Source organism: Gorilla gorilla, chromosome 17 (genome assembly GCF_029281585.2).
Source record: "Gorilla gorilla gorilla isolate KB3781 chromosome 17, NHGRI_mGorGor1-v2.1_pri, whole genome shotgun sequence".
Lineage (NCBI taxonomy): Eukaryota > Metazoa > Chordata > Mammalia > Primates > Hominidae > Gorilla > Gorilla gorilla.
This window is the reverse complement of record NC_073241.2, coordinates 60,593,899-60,610,184: the sequence shown is the minus strand read 5'-3', so window position 1 is coordinate 60,610,184 and position 16,286 is coordinate 60,593,899. Positions and strand designations below refer to the sequence as shown.

The following is a 16,286-nucleotide window of genomic DNA, read 5'->3' as shown; positions in this document are numbered from 1 at the left end:
CAAAGTTAAGATGAAGGAACTCTGATTTAACTAGTACCAGTATGTTTGTTTCCATACTTTGGCATTTTCTTTCTTGATTATTCAGTCAAACCTCTACAATATGATATTTACAAAATCATTTTAAAGTAACTACAATACAACATTCTCACTTCTCATAGTATTACCACTGATAAAAAGTACATAATGTGGGTGAGGAACACATTTTACACCACCACAAATATTTATTAAGGAGAAACTGAAGTTGGAAACGTGAGAATTTAATGAAAAAAAGCCCAGAGTGGGATCTGGATATTTTTGAATATTATTTCCCTTTTTCATGTCTCCCTTTTCCTTTGTTAGTATGGGTTTGAAACAGGGTATAGAGTGTCCTGATGCAAACATTGCAGGCTGGCAGCAACATCAATAAACTTAAAAGAAAATGCAGTTAACTGTTCTCTGATTGATAGATAATACATGTTGGTTGGAGAATTTCAAAGGGAGACTGCCTCCTGTCTTCACTATCCCATCACTGTAATTCAGAAACAAGGTTGACCCTGGTAATAGAATGTATTCTAAGTATTGCTTAGTTTCTTGAGAAAAGTAGTTTTAGTATTTTTGGAAGCCAGATAAAGTAATTTACTTTTGCATTATTTCATGTCATGTTGAATTAGATAATTTAATTTGCCTAAGAGAATTAATGAAACAACTCCAGGTCTTTATGTGACATTGCTTTTTACAAGGGAAAAACAACATTCTTCTCTATTGTTGTGTTTGAAGGAGATATTTCACAAAGGTTTCTATCTTTTGTTTACACTATAGATGATTTCTTCTACATATATGATTTTTCTTATATTTTCTTCTAAATATAAGATTTTCTATCTACTTGAATGCTATTTATAGGATGAGTTTTAAAGAAAAGAAACAGGAAGCAATAGAAATAGGTACTAGATCATTTATGTGGGTACCTCTAGCTTTCTCCATTTGAAACTCCTGATTTCAATGGTATCCAGAATTTGAATCCAGATTATAATTATGAACATATTTAAAAGATTCTTCAGTAACTAAGGAGGAACTACCTGAAGCCCCATCATTTCATTTCTGTTTACTCCTTGGAGATTTGTGGGAATGATCTTTTGCTTTAAATTTTTTTTTGGAGGCAGAGTCTTGCTCTGTTTCTCAGGCTGGAGTGCAGTAGTGGTCTGAGTGCAGCTCACGGCAACCTCTGCCTCCTGAGTTCAAGTGATCCTCCCACCTCAGCCTCTCAAGTACTTGGGTTTACAGGTGCATGTCACCACACTTGGTTAATTTAAAAAATATTTTGTAGAGACAAGGTCCTGCTATATTGTCCAGGCTGGTCTCAAACTCGTGGGCTTAAGTGATCCTCCTGCCTTGGTCTCCTAAAGTACTGAGATTACAGGTGTGAGCTACTGTTTCCCACAGGGGATGATTTTACAGTGGAATTCCCAAAGACAAAACTTGGTTATGGTTCTGAGCTTGTGTAGATAAAGAGTAGCTACTTCTGTTTCTCTTGAAGAGTATCAGTCATTGTAGAAACAGAGCATAAAACATTAATGCTTAAAGATACCACAGAGATCATATAATCCAATCTCTCCTATCTTGCCTCTCTCCTACCCATGTGATAGTGATAGTCTAGGGAGGCTGTATGGTTTATTAGGGTCAAAGATAGGCAAGAGTTCCATCTCCTCATTCATAGTCAGTTTATATAAATACCAAGCCACTTTTCATTATTAGCTACGTATGTGAAGGCAAAATAGTGGATGGTTAAACACTATTAGCTTTAAAAGACTTTCCCATACTTTAGAGTTTACTGAACTGTTGGTTCTATGAGCAGAATTTTTAGCAAGTTTTTTATAGTATTTATTTTTGATGTCAAACCAGTGACATTTCATTTGCTCAGATGAAACCATACATTGGCTCTTAGGGATGCTACTGATATTTAATTATTGTACTTATGCTTCTATAATATTGTATAAAGTAGCAAGACACCTTTATTCTCCACATCACATCTGTGTAGAACACAGTGAGAGCTTTAACACCTGTACTTTTCAAATCAATGCCACAAAAGGCAAGGAATTCAATACATGCCAATACAAGTCCTCTTTGAAAAACAGAAATGTAATTTATACAGACAAAGATACTGTGGAAATGACATTAGGGCAAACTTTTCCATCAAATTATTCTAGTCTAGGGTTACTACTGGATATTATTCAAATATCCAAGGACAATTCTATTTCTTGAAAGCAAGAGTTAGGGGGAAGGAAATTTAAAAAATAATTATGGTCCTAAAGTATGGTGGTCAAATGCAGCACAAGTTGTTTCCAGAGCTGACGCAAGCAAAAGGTTTTCATCTGCCTGGGCCTGGGGAGGCGGGGACAAAAGGTAAACGAGGCTTGTCAGGGTTTTGACCTAGAGTCATTGCTGTGAACACATGTCTGTTCACCTACCACACTGAAGATAAACATCCTGTCCCCTCATTAAAGGCAACTTATGTATGGCAACAAGGGGCCGGCCAACCAGGTTATTTAGTGGGTGTTAGAAATCATAGAGATTAAACATCAGTTTCGTAAAGAGTTATGTTATTTCCATAAAGATGATGTCAGTTTACACCCTAAAATCATGCTTACATCCTGACAGAGATGCCTTGTTGATTATCTCTGTGAATTCACAGGTATAGGATGTATTCCAAATAAGTGGAGACAGAAGAGCGTGGCTTCTAGCTGTATATTAAATAAAGCGTATTACTTACATACTTATTGCATACTTGCTACATACTTATCTAGGAAATATCATCTTTGTTTGCCTCCTGCCTCCCGATGACTACAGTGGCAACCATTCTACAGTGTGATAATTATTTAGATGTCACTCTGGTTTCTTCAGTGACACTGGCAGTGTCCCTCTTATGACAAAGTTGTATCATGTACTCTTATGACAAAGTTGTATCATGTACATGGTTAACCTTTGATGCTGTTAGTTATATGTCTGGCAACCTCGACTATGGAATCTGGTCAGCTCAGGATGTCTGAGGAAGAAATCCAGCAATAGGAAGGTCAAAAGGTAGGCAGTGTTTTTTGAAATATATTTCTTAGGCCATTATGTAGAAAATGCAGATTTCCTGGCCCCAAATTTAGTGAATCAGAAGCTTTGGGGATGAGATCTAGAATTATTCATTCTTAACATGCTCTTTAGGTAATTCTCGGGAGGCAGGCTGAAGTTGAAGAATTATTGAATCAGGGTAATCACGTGGCTCTATGGGTGGCCCGGGGAGAAATGGCACCAGGGAAAAAAGAACATTTTTCTTTTTTCTTTTTTTGAGACAGAGTCTCCCTCTGTCACTCAGGCTAGAGTGCAGTGGCACAATCTCAGCTCACTGCAACCTCCACCTCCTGGGTTCAAGCGATTCTGCCTCAGCCTCTTGAGTAGCTGGGATTACAGGTGCCTGCCACCACATCTGGCTAATTTTTTGTATTTTTAGTAAAGACGTGGTTTCACCATGTTGGTCAGGCTGGTCTTGAACTCCTGACTTCAAGTGATCTGCCTGCCTCTGCCTCCCAAAGTGCTGGGATTACAGGCGTGAGCCATGGCACCCAGTCAAAAACATTTTTCTAGTGTGAATAAGATTAGCATCTCTTCATGGGGTGGGCCAGGGGCCGGGGAGAGATACTGGCCATTTATATTTCTTTTTATTTGAAATATTTATTTCCTTTTTCCTGGTTTTCCACTGGGCTGCTGATGTCTTTAATACTGGTTCTTTCATGTACTTTTGTATATGAGAGAAACCAGCCTCTGTCATACGTGTCACAATTCACTTAATTTGCATTTTTTGAATTTGTTTTGATTTTTTTTGCAATTGATAATGATTATGTTTTCGCATAGGATAGGTTTTTATAAACAATTCTGCTTTCTGTATTAGTTTGTTGTTGTAAACTACAAACTTTCTGTATTTGTTGTTGTAAGTAAGTTATCACAAACTTAGTGACTTAAAACAACACAAATTTATTATCTTACTGTTCTGGAGGTCTGAAGTCCACAATGAATCTTGGGCAAGGTTAGTTCCTGCTAGAGGTTCTTAGGAATAGATGTATTTCCCTGCTATTTGCTGCTTGTGGAGGCTGCTTTCATTCTTTGGCTTATGTCCTCCTTCCAGCAATCACATCATCTCTGCTTCCTTCCTCGTGTCTCCTTTATGTCAGCAAATGTACATGAATTCCCTAGGTTGTATCAAGGTGTGGAATTTCTGGGTCATAAGTTAACATTTTTTAACCTGCTAGAGAATACCAACTGAGCTCCCATCAGCAGTTTAAGGAGAGTTTTATTTACTCACCAACATCAATATCAAAAGCATTATTAGACTTTTAAATTTTAGCCAATTTGTAGGATGAGTATTATATCTCGTTTGCATTTCTCTGATTATTGCTGTGTTGGGCATCTTAGCATAAGTCTATTGGCCATTTGCATTTTTCTTTGTTATTAGTATTAATTGTTAATATTAATATTAAATTAATGTTATTAATATTAAATATTAATATAAACATTTAATATTTGCATATTAAAGCATTTCCCCCTTTTTAAACTGCATTGTTCTCTTTGCTAAAAATAATTTTTAGTGCTCTAAGTTATGCATATCTATGTATTATTTGTTGATTACATGCATTACAAATATTTTGAACTCATTCTGTGGTTCATCTTTTAAATTTTTTAATGAGTTCTTATCGTGACTGGAAACTCTTATTTTCAGTCCTCATTTATCAATTCTTTCTTTTATAGTTAATGCTCTTATGTCTTGTTTAAGAAAGCTTTTTATGTACCTACAATATATTGCCTTACACATTTACATCTCCAAATTACCTGGAGATGATTTTTGTAAATGGTATAGGGTCAATTTCATCTTTGTTTTTGTATGGATACCTTAATGTCCTAGCACATTCATTGAAAACAGTGTGTTTTTTTGCACTGCTTACAATGCCAGCTATAATAAGTCAAAATCTGTGCATAAAATAAATAATATACAAATAACGATAATAAAATATTAAAAATTTAAATAAAAATAAGTGTTCATAAAAGTGTGTATCTTTTTAAACTGCATACTCTTTTTTCCTTTTACTTACTTGTCTATTCTTATGTCATTGCTAATTTCATTTTAATTGCATAGTTTTGTAGTAAATCTTAATATCTGATGGAGAAAGTTCTCCCACTTTGCTCCATTCAAGTGTTTTGGCTATTCTTGGACAATTGTATTTCCTGTACATTTTAAAATCAGCTATCTATTTCACAGGTGAACTAGGATTTTGATTAGGATTGCAAAATATGTTTAAGTAAATTGGAAAGAATCAAATTTCAATTTTGGCTCAAGTATTAGAATACATAAACAGAGAACATATCTCTTTTTAAAAGTTTATTTAATACAGTTTAATTATGTTTCCCTGTCAAGGTCTTACAGAGGCATTTAAAATACTTATTGTTTGGTACTTGAGATTCCTTTGATGCTAGTATAAATGTTATATTTCTTTAATTACATTTTCTTGCAGATAGAAATACAATTGATTTCAGCCTTTTGATTTTTGTGTTCAGTAATTTTGTTAAATACATATTTAAAATTGGAATGATATATCCAAAGGTTCTTTTGGAGTTTTGACTACACGATCTTTTAATCTGACAATAATGATAGTTTTCTTTTTCTTCCAGTCCCTATAACCTTTTGCTCCTACTTTTTGAACCATCAATGCCATGTTAAATGAAGCTGTGATAGTGAACATCATTGTTATTTATTTATTTCAAAGAGAAAACTTTTAATATTCCACTATCAGGTATAATATTTATTTCATTGATTTTATAGAAATTGTGTATAAGGTTAAGAAAATCTCCTGCTCATAATTTGCTAGGAATGTTAATCATAAGAACATGCTGGATTTTAGCAAACATGTCATATATATTGGGAAGATTATATGTTTTCTTCTCAGTCTATTAATGTGTATATTACATGGATTGATTTTCTAATGTTAACCTAATCTTGCATTGTTGGTAACAAATTCAAATTTGGTCACTAGTACTTTTGGTATATTCCTGGATTCAGTTTGTGACTATTTTGTTTAGGAATTTTCCATCCATGTTCATCACAACCAAGATAAGGGACATATCCATTTTCCCTAAAAGTTTCCCCATGCAACTTTATAATTCTTCCTTCCCACCCTACCCAGCTACTGTATTCCCAGGCAACACTAATATGTTTTCTATCACTAGAGATTAATTTACTTTTTATGGAATTATATGTTATGTTATATATTTATTAAAGTACAGTTTATTTTTTATATATGGGGCTACACAGTGTGTTCATTTTTTGTTTGACATTTGTCACTCAGCACAATTATTTTGCAATTCATACTCAGTTTTGTGCATCAATAGCTCATTCTTTTTTTAAATTGCTGAGTAGTATTTAACTGTATAAGTATAGTACAATTGTTTAAACTTTGTTCATCTGTTGATGAACATTTGCATTGTTATCATTTGGGACTATCTGAAATAGAGTTGCTATAAAAATTTGTGTACACATCTTTGTACAGATTTATAGACATTCATTTCTCTTGGGTAAATATCTGGGAGTAGAATGTCTGGGTCATGGTGTAGATGCATGTTTAACATTTTAAGAAACTGCCAAACTGTTTTCCAAACTTGAGGTATCATTTTGCTTTCCCACCAGCACTTGGTATGGCAGACTTTTTTAATTTTAGCCATTCTAATAAGCACATAGTGGTATCTCATTGTAATTTAAATTTGTATTTTCTTTTTTTAAAAACAACTTCAACTTTAATTTTAGATTTAGAGGGTACATGTTGTTACATGGGTACCTTGTGTGATGCTAAGGTTTGGAGTGTGATTGATTCCATCACCCAGGTCTGAGCATAGTACTCAATAGTTAGTTGTTTTTTTTTTTTTTTTTTTGGAGATGGAGTCTCGCTGTATTGCCTAGGCTGGAGTGCAGTGGCTTAATCTCGGCTCACTGCAATCTCTGCCTCCCAGGTTCAAGCGATTCTCCTGCCTCAACCTCCAGAGTAGCTGGTATTACAGATGTCTGCCACCATGCCCAGCTAATTTTTGTATTTTTGGTAGAGACAGGGTTTCACTATGTTGGCCAGGCTGGTCTTGAACTCCTGACCTTGTGATCTGCCTGCCTTGGCTCCTCAAAGTGCTGGGATTACAGGTGAGCCACCGTGCCGGGCCCAATAGTTAGTTTTGCAACCCTTGCCCTTTGCCTCCCTCCCTACTCTAGTAGTCTCAGTGTCTATTGTTGCTATCTTTATGTCTATTAGTACCAATGCTTAGCTCTCACTTGTAAGTGAGAACATGTAGTATTTGGTTTTCTGTTCCTGAATTAATTCACTTAGCATAATCACCTCCAGCTGCATCCATATTGCGGCAAAGGACACAATTTCATTCTTTTTTAGGGCTGTGTAGTATTTCATGGTGTATATGTACCTCGTTTTGTTTATCCAGTCCACCATTAATGGACACCTAGGTTGATTCTATGTTTTGCTATTGTGAGTAGTGCTGTGATGAACATACACATGCATGTATCTTTTTGGTAGAATGAGTTATTTTCATTTGGATATATATCTAGTAACGGGATTGCTGGGTTGAATGGTAGTTCTGTTTTAAATTCTTTGAGAAATCTCTAAACTGTTTTTCACAGTGGCTGAACTAATTTACATTCCCACTAACTGTGTATAAGCTTTCCCTTCAGTCTGCAGCCTCGCCAGCATCTGTTTTTTTTTTCCTAAACTTTTTAATAATAGTCATTCCGACTGGTCTGGGGTGGTATCTCATTGTGATTTTAATTAGCATTTCTCTGATGATTAGTGATGTGGAGCATTTATTCATGTACTTGTTGGCTGCTTATATGTCTTCTTTTAAGTAGTGTCCATTCATGTCTTTTGCCCACTTTTTAATGTGATTATTTGTTTATTGCTTGTTCAACTGTTTAAGTTCCTTACAGATTCTGAATATTAGACATCGTTGGATGAATAGTTGCAAATATTTTCTCCCATTCTGTAGGTTGCCTGTTTACTCTGTTGATAGTTCTTTTTGCTGTACAGAAGCTCTTTAGTTTAGTTAGGCCCCACTTGTCAATTTTTGTTTTTGTTGCAATTGCTTTTGAAGACTTAGCCATAAATTTTTTGCCAAGGCCAATGTCCAGGATGGTATTTCCTAGGTTTTCTTCTAGTATTCTTACAGTTTGAGGTCTTACATTTAAGTCTTTAATTCATCTTGAGTTGATTTTTGTATATGATGAAAGGTAGGGGTCCAGTTTCATTCATCTGCATATGGCTAGCCAGCTATCCCAGCATCATTTATTGAATAGAAAACCCTTTCCCCATTTGATTATTTTTATCAATTTCATCAAAGAGCAGATGGCTGTAGGTGTGTGGCTTTATTTCTGAGTTCTCTATTCTGTTCCATTGGTCTATGTATCTATTTCTGTACCAGTACCATGCTGTTTTGGTTGCTGTAGCATTATAGTATAGTTTAAAGTCAGGTAATGTGATGCAGCAAGCTTACTCTATATGGGCATTAATAACATTCATGAGGGCTCCATCTTCATGAGCTAATCACCTCTCAAAGGTCCCACCTCATAATACCATCACCTTGGGGATTAGGAACCCAACATATTAACTTTGAGAGGACATGAACATTTAGGCAATAGCAACTGTGAAAGAGATCTGAAGGAAAATTAACTAGTTCTAAATGTTACTAATTTGAATACAAATTTTACTGTATTTAGTAGACATTCTTTGTGTTATGTGTTTGTTTGCGGCAGAAGGGTTAATAGCCATTTTTAGGTTCTTTTTGAAGATGGGTTATTTTCTCTTTTTATTTATTATTTATTGGTTTCATAGAGCTGAGTGGAGTAAGAATGTCTTAACTCTGATATCATTTACTGCACATTCTCGATGTCTTCATTTTTATCATCTTTGTCAGTTTTTATTTTGTAGAAGTTGAAATGTACATATTTTTAGCTTATTTATTCTTAATTATGGTTCTAGTTTGTCAATAGTTATATAATTATATCCCTATTTATAGTTTAGGTAAATGTACTATGTCACTGAGGCATATTGAGACATGTACAGATTTAGATCTGCTTCAAATTCCAAAACTTCTGTTAACTTGGTTTGTTTCTGTAAGCAAGTTAATTTAGCTCTCTAAATTACAGTTTCCTTATCTATTTCCCTTCCTGGTGAATTTTAGGAGATTAAATTAGATAGTTTTATGTAAAGAAAATAACATGTAATTTATCCTCTTTGAGTGTGTTCTGTCTTTCAGAATTTCTAGCGTTTATATCTTTAACTTGTTCATTAAAACCTATAGTATGAGGTATAGATCTGACTTGATTTTTTCTATATATTAAGATCTAATTTTTAGTGATAGTTGTTAAATAAAATTTTTCTTTTTTGTTTGCTGCTCTGCTTTATAACACATAATTTGTGATAATTGTCTACCTGTATTTAAAATTTTATATTAATTTTTAATTTTTATTTCGGTTTTAATGACTATTAAATATATTATTCATCTTAAAAATAGAATTCATTATCCTCACTTCACAAACCATAATGTTGTAAAAGGAAGGCTTTTAGGCTTTTGATAAAAGTGTTGGTTAAAGAAGACCAGCCAGAAGGCTTCCAGGATTTTTCTAAGGAGGACTGAGCTCCATTACTAATGAAGCCTATTAATTATGTCACTTGTCTTGAGTTTCCCCACTGCAAGGCTTATATTCCAGTTTTCCAGTCTCATGTTTATTTTTGTCTTTATACTGAAATCAGATTAGTTTTCTTGGTGATGAATTCTCAGTAGCCAAGTTTATATAAGATGATGTATAAGGCAAAATATTAATTTATCAATTTGCAGTGAGTAATAGCTCTTTTCATGGGCAATAACTTTGAAGTTCATATGCTCTCTGCAAAGAATGCCCTCTGCTTGCCATAGCAATCAAGGTAGCAGTCAAAAAATTATTCAGTGGTCATGAACAGAGAGCAAAGATGAGTAGATATTTTGACATACCCTTCACCTAAGCTGTAGGAATATTTGATAAAATATTCTTTCTCCATGAGATAGAAAAATCACATTTATTCTCCCAGAGAACAACACTTGTTCTTGAGTTCAGCAGGTACAGAATCTTTCCGTATGTTTGATTTCATCTATCAGGTGATCTTTTATATGTTGTTTTATTTATCAGTCTCACAGAGTTCTAGGAGTACATTTCTACTACCACTATGATTTTTTTTATGTGAAGAAAGACATATTCTTGTTCCAGTTTTAGAACCCCCTTTTTTTGGACTTTATTTTTCAAATATTTGAAAAATGTTTGGTAAAAAGCAAACTATTTTTTCTTTACCCTACAGCTCTAAGTAAAAACTAGTTAAGTCTAAACTTTTACATAACTAATCTTTTCCTAAAATGCATGTAAGACAATTGGCCAAGACACATGTTACAATCTCACAAAACATAGCCATATTGTCATTCAGTTTAAAGAGGTGCCATCACACCAATGAGCAATTTGGAAAAAGTAGTTCTGTTTGGAGTGGTGAGAATTTGATAAGCAATATGAAGTAATTGACGGTCTCAGTTCTTTTATAGACAGTCAATGCAAGGATGGGTTTTAGAACCATGTGAGTATAAATGGACTACATTTATTCATGTGCTCAACAAGTTTCTGTCTGTTGCTGTGCTGACCTCTGTGCATCACACATTAATTCAACATTTGTTATTTAATTATTTGCATACCCAACTAATGGCAGTATAATGTTTTTGTTGTGCCTTTTTTTTTTCTTTTTTTTTTTAGACGGAGTTTTGCCCTTATCGCCTAGGCTGGAGTGCAATGGCGTGATCTCAGATCACTGCAACCTCTGCTTCCTGGGTTCAAGTGATTCTCCTGCCTCAGCCTCCCAAGTAGCTGGGACTACAGGCGCCTTCCACCACACCCGGCTAATTTTTGTGTTTTTAGTAGCGACGGGGTTTCACCACGTTAGCCAGGCTGGTCTCGAACTCCTAACCTCAAGTGATCTGCCTGCCTCAGCCTCCCAAAGTGCTGGGATTACAGGTGTGAGCCACCGCACCTGGCCTGTTACACCTTTTAAAATAAGCTAGGTGCAAGAACATCTCTCAGAGACTGGGTAGATTGGTATGATGTTATTAGTAACAACTTATTAAAATGTTGGGGTTATGTTTACAAAAAAATGATAACTTTAATGAACTCACAGCCTTTCCTTCTGGCAGTAAATAGATATTAAAACCAATTATGTGGCAGGGCGTGGTGGCTCATGCCTGTAATCCCGGCACTTTGGGAGGCCGAGGCTGGTGGAGCACGAGGTCAGGAGATTGAGACCATACTGGCTAACGCGGTGAAACCCCGTCTCTACTAAAAAATACAGAAAAAAAAAAAAATTAGCTGGGCATAGTGGCGGGTGCCTGTAGTCCCAGCTACTCGGGAGGCTGAGGCAGGAGAATGGCATGAACCGAGGAGGCGGAGCTTGCAGTGAGCAGAGATCGCACCACCGCACTCCAGCCTGGGCCACAGAGCAAGACTTCATCTCAAAAACAAAACAAACAAACAAAAAAAACACCAATTATTCAGGCCATATCTAAGTTTGTAATGGTAAAGCCAAGTCATGTATTATAGAAAAATGGTTATTTATATGTGTAACCATCTATAGGGGGCAAGCATCTAATTAACATAAATGATATAAAACCATGAAGGCACAAGTTAATGACATGGGGGACCTGAAGACTTTTCTATTTCACACCACTGGGTTTTGTTACCTAATCTATCAATATGGTAGCATCTGACCCATTCTTATTTACAGGGAAATGTTCAAGAAAGGCCTGTCATGGCAGCAAATTCTGAGGTTTCTCATGGCATCTATTACCAGAGTGCTGCAATATCCCAATAGCTGTAACAGACCTTGACAAAGCTTTCTCCGTATTTTTCTCCTATCATTTCAGTGCCCACGCACCCAAAGGGCCAGCTCCTGCATTTTTTCACTTCACCGATGCCAAAGCCACTTTGCCCACCTTTGCAGCAGACGCAGGGTATTAACTGTCTCAAGAAGTGGCCCTTAGTTATTAACTGATGGCAGCTGGTATGTATAAATACACTATCTCCCTTATTTCTCTGATGGCTTAACCGCAGGGCATGTACTACACTGGCTCCCAGTGTTTTCCCCAGGAGGACTAAGCTTCTATTGCCCATGGTTCTAATTGGCTTGATAGGTACAATTTATTGGTAGATTTCCCTTGCATGTTGCATCTCCCTGTTACCTACCAGTGGTTCCTCTACCTCCTTCCAAAATTGCTCTCTAATCCTGTCTCAGAGTTTGCGTTTGGATGAGCCCAATATAAGGCAGTGGTCAAAACAAGCTGAGAATCACATGTCTATAATTTATTAAGCTGAAACTGGCATATACTTTGAGACAGACAGTTAATAAACTGAATGGATCAAAACATTTTTCTTTGAAAAAAATGTGACAAATCATATTCTGGGTCCAACCAGATACAAACTTTGGTACGAATCAGAGCCTGATATTCTGAGTAGTTTTGAGAAAGTTCTGGAGGCAGAAATTCTTCCTCCTAGGTTTTATATAAGAGCTGAAGAAAGAAGAGATATGACTGAGAAACAGGCACAGACTGGGATATACCAAGTTGCTCAGCTTTCTTTATAAAACTAGGAAAAGCAAGTCTCTCAGGGTCAGCCGGAATTTGTCTTATATGAACTCAATAGCCAAGTAGATGACTAGAAACTGGCATCATTTCTAAACTTTTTGACCAACCTAACATTATCCATTTGTACTTACTATGTTTGAGTTTTTTCAGGGCAATTCATGGTGAGATTTAAATTTAATCTGTTGCTCAGTGAACTTTTTTCCTTTTTTTTTTTTTTTTTCTGTATGGTACTTTATTGATCTGTCCAGGGCTTTTGTTTTGTTTTTGTCACTTGTTTTGCTGCCTGCTATGGTTGTATCACTCACTCACTTGGATTATTGCAGTAGCTCTTTAACATATCTTCTTGATTCTGTGACTTCCTTCCTAAAGTGTCACCACTGTAGGTAGAATGTTCTTCTAAAAATACAAATCTAGGCTGGGCACAGTGACTCATGCCTATAATCTCAGCAATTTGGGAGGGCAAAGCAGGAGGATTGCTTGATCCCAGGAGTTCGAAACTAGCCTGGACAACATTACAAAACTGTGTCTCTACCAAAAATACAAAAATTAGGAGGAGATGGTGGCTCATGTCTGTAGTCCCAGTTACTCTGGAGGCTGAGGTGGAAGGATCTCTTGAGCTCAGGATGTTGAGCTGCAGTGAGTCATGATCATGCTACTGCACTCCAGCCTGGATGATAGATCAAGAGCCCATCTCAAAACAAACAAACAACCCCAAACCTCAACAAAGCACTCCTCAGCCCCAACTCTCCAGTAGCTCTCCATTACATTCAGAATAAGTCTGTTAGAATGGCCTGCAAGGCCAAACTCAATCTCAACCCTTTCCTCTGGGATCCTACCTCCTGCTGCTTTCCTTCTTTTAATCTCTCCACACACAGAGATCTTGCTCTTCCATGAATATCCCTCTGTCTGAAATGTCCTGTATCCAGATAGCCACATGGCTTGCTCCTTAATGTTCTTCAAATCTCTGTTCAAATATTACTTTCTAATAGAACCCTGCCTCAATTACCCTATATAAAAGTGCATCCCTCATGCCCTGCAATCCCTTTCCTGAATTATCCTGCTTTATTTTTCCCTTGATCATTTACTGTCATCTAACATATCATATATTTACTTGTTTGTTCTTTATTGTCAGACTTCCCCCATCTCCATTCTATCTTGATCATAAACTCCACGAGGAGAAGGACTTTATCTTTCACTGTCATGTCACCACTGCTTGGTATAACTATTTGGAATTCAATAAATATCCATAGAGTAAATGAATGAATACGTGAAAACATTGACGAAGGAAAGAATATATGAGGAAATAGTACTTAAATTGCTACTGAAGGAGGAAAGGATGCTGCCATATAAAAGTGAGGAGGGCTCATGCAGAGTGAATACCATTTGCAAAAGCCAAAACGTTTCCTTAATTCATTTCTTTTCAACTTTTCCATTACAACAATCATAGTGCAAATTACTGTCATCCACTGTGGACCAGTGCTACATCAGGCAGCTCCCTGCAGGCTTTTCTGGGACATTCACTGGAAATCCATTGAAATTTTTAAAATAGGGGGTTGACTCAACCTAATTAATATTTGAAAAGGTCACCTAGGTTCATCTATAGAAAATTATTTGAAGAAGGCTGATGTGGAAGCAGAGAGACTACCTAGGAGGCAGTTGCCCGTAGGATGGTGACAGATGAGGATTAAAACTATTAAATGGTTTGGCTCTGTGTCCCCACCCAAATCTCATCTTGGATTATAATCCCCATGTGTCAAGGGAGGGAAGTGATTCGATCATGGGGGTGGTTTCCCCCATGCTGTTCTCATGATAGTGAGTGAGTTCTCATGACATCTGATGGTTTTATTAGCATCTGGCATTTCCCTTCCTTATGCTTCTCTCTCCTGCTGGCATGTGAAGAAGGTTCTTGCTTTCCCTTCGCCTTCCACCACGATTGTAAGTTTCCTGAGGCCTCCCCAGCCATGCAGAAGTGTGAGTCAATTAAACCTCTTTCCTTTCAAAATTACCCAGTCTCAGGTAGTATCTTTATAGCAGTGTGATAATGGACTAATACAAACTATTAAATGGCTTACTATATATTTTGGTTATAAAATAAACAGAACTTCCTAATGGATAAAATTTGGGTAGTGAGAGAAAGAATGAGATGAAGGAGTACTTAGTTTCTGGTTTGAGTAATGGGTAGACAGGGTAATAATGATTGGAATGGGGAAACTCTGGAGGTAAAATTATAAGTTTAATTTTGAACATTTAAAAAGGGGTATTGATGAGGTCTCACAGAGTCAGTGAAAAATGTTAAGAGAAGAGGGCTTGGGATCAAACTTTGGATTGGATAAATAAGGAACAAGGGAAATTGAATGAGCGAGACTGGCTGATGAAATATAAGGGATATCAGGAGAGAATGGTGTTACACAAGCCAAGATACAAGAGTGTTTCAAGGAAGAGAGAAGGGTTACTTTTTAGATATTTTTCCCAGAGGTTAAGAAAGAGGGAAAAGAGAAAAGTAGGCCTTGTTCTTGCAATGCATAGATCTTAGACAAGCTTGGTAAGGACCATTATGATAATCTGATGGGAGGACTTTTAAGTCTGATGGGACATGGAAAAGAAAAGACAGCATGTGTATGTGAACCTCAAGAAGCTTGATGAAACAAGCAAACAAATGAGGCATTAGCTACAAGGAAGGGTGCAGATGAAAATTTTCTAGGGAGAGGAAGGAAAGGGAAGGAAGAGAGGAGAGAGAGATAGTAGAGGAGACAGGAAAAGAATGAGAGAGAGGAGATAAAATGAGAGAGTGGAGAGAGAAAAAAGACAGGAGAAAGAGAGAGGAAAGAGAGAGAGAAGATAAAAAGAGAGAAGAGAGAGAGAAGGAGAGGAAACAGAAAGAGAGAGAGAGAGAGGAAAAAGAATAGGAAAGAGACTATTAGGGAAGGAGCAAAGTCCTTGATTTGAGCAGAACTGGAGGACTGTGTTTTTGTGTGAGTAGGCCACAAATGCATGGAATAAGCCCATGGGAGGGAGGAGAAGATGGGTGCAAGTACAGGTGGATATGGAGGTTTTGCAGAGGAAGTTGAATGCATTTGAAATGGATGACTTTTGATTTCTCAATGAACAACAGGATTAGATCATCAACAAAGAATGAGAAGGGAAGAGGGGGTGTGGGAGGTTTGAGGACAGAGAAGATGCAGAGTAGCAATCTAGTATGATGAGATGGGACATCTATAAGAGAAGCAGATAGGATTTCAGGGAAGTATCTGATGTTATGCTGAGATTTGAGACTGAGTGATTAATATTTAAAAAGTCAGCTCACTTGGATAATTTGTTTGGCTGTTTGTGTGCAGACAGAGATGGAGGGCAAAAGGTCTGGGGTGAGAGAGAGAGAGCAGGGCAAGTAGGTTGAAGGCATTCACAAAGAGGTGACTCTAGTTGGACTCATGAAGCTAGATTAGACAGAGAGGTGAAGCTGACAGTGAGAAAGTGGTGGGAGTCAACACATTGAAGCTTTGATGAAATGGAGGAATGACAACAATGTGAGCCCATGAGCTGGAAGAATGAGAGGGAAATGGTCAGAGGCTGTAGAGACAGAA

At 36.7% G+C, this 16,286-nt stretch overlaps 1 long non-coding RNA gene across 2 annotated transcripts in view; it reads left to right on the top strand.

The window, feature by feature from the left end:
* LOC109024015 (uncharacterized) overlaps window positions 1-16,286 on the top strand; it is a 52,267-nt gene that overhangs the window by 25,411 nt on the left and 10,570 nt on the right. The window contains exons 1-2 of one of the 2 annotated variants that reach the window (XR_010131219.1): window positions 5,683-5,804; window positions 11,989-12,125. This is a non-coding gene — a long non-coding RNA (uncharacterized lncRNA). Of the gene's footprint in view, window positions 1-5,682; window positions 5,805-11,988; window positions 12,126-16,286 lie in introns of those variants that run through there. The other variant, XR_010131220.1, reaches the window with a different exon arrangement.